Genomic DNA, 1,151 nt, shown 5'->3' on the forward strand with positions numbered 1-1,151 from the left:
CGATCGACACGGAGCAGAAGGCTTTTCACATACGATGACAGATTCTCAAAACAGAACTGAAGATTTGAGTTTGCTTATCAAATGCATTGACAGAATAGGAAAGCAAACGGATCTCGCAGACCCTCTAATCTCAAAGTTTTGACATAAAAGGGAAAACACTCGTAGTTTCGAACGGACAAAGATATATTCTTTCACAATATGTGATGCGAAATCTGAACACACATTTAAAACATCCTATCTCTAAGCTATCTAGGAATCTGAAAAAATATTGCACAATTCTACATGACATTTCAAAGAGGGGAAACATGCATTTTGACAGTAGCAATATATAATATACCTCCCCCCAGGAGATTTTTTATCACGGTGTTGAATCCAACGATTCGTAACGAGATAAATAATCAGCAACTACATTGTTTTTGCCACTAATGTGCTGCACTCTTAAGTTATACTGTTGCAGGCACAAAGACCACCTGGTCAGTCTTTGATTATGGTTTTTCATTCTCTGGATAAATAACAGTGGATTGTGATCAGAGAACACTAAAATTTTTTCATTCCTAGGTCTATTCAAATACACTTCAAAAATTTTTTCAATGCGGTGATTAAGGCTAAAGTTTCTTTTTCAATTGTCGAGTATACTTTCTGATGTTTTTTCAATTTTGTAGACATGAAGCACACAGGATGGTAGATATTATTTTCATCTTCTTGATGTAGAACAGCTCCAACGCCACAGTCTGACACATCAACTTTTATCACAAATTTCTTGTTGAAATTTCTTGTTGAAGTCTGGAGCTTGAAGTACTGGTCTTGAAGTTAAAATGGCTTTTACGTTCTCAAAGGATTCTTGATACTCTGGAGTCCAAACAAACTTAGCTTTGGGACTAGTCAAGTCTGTCAAGGGAGCTACTACAGCTGAGAAATTTGGGCAGAAACAACGATAAAATCCAGCCATGCCCAAAAAACTCTGTAGCTGTTTCCTGGTAGTAGGTGGGGTAGCCTTACGGATAACTTCTACATTAGCATTTACTGGAGCAAGAAGGCCTTTCCCAACTTCAAACCCAAGATACTGCACAGTTGCCTTTCCAAACTCACTCTTCTCTAGGTTGACTGTTAATCCTGCTTTTTGTAGTTTCTTGAAAACTTTCCTCAGAATC

The sequence above is a fragment of the Macrobrachium nipponense genome, chromosome 10 (genome assembly GCF_015104395.2).
Source record: "Macrobrachium nipponense isolate FS-2020 chromosome 10, ASM1510439v2, whole genome shotgun sequence".
In the NCBI taxonomy this organism is placed as follows: domain Eukaryota; kingdom Metazoa; phylum Arthropoda; class Malacostraca; order Decapoda; family Palaemonidae; genus Macrobrachium; species Macrobrachium nipponense.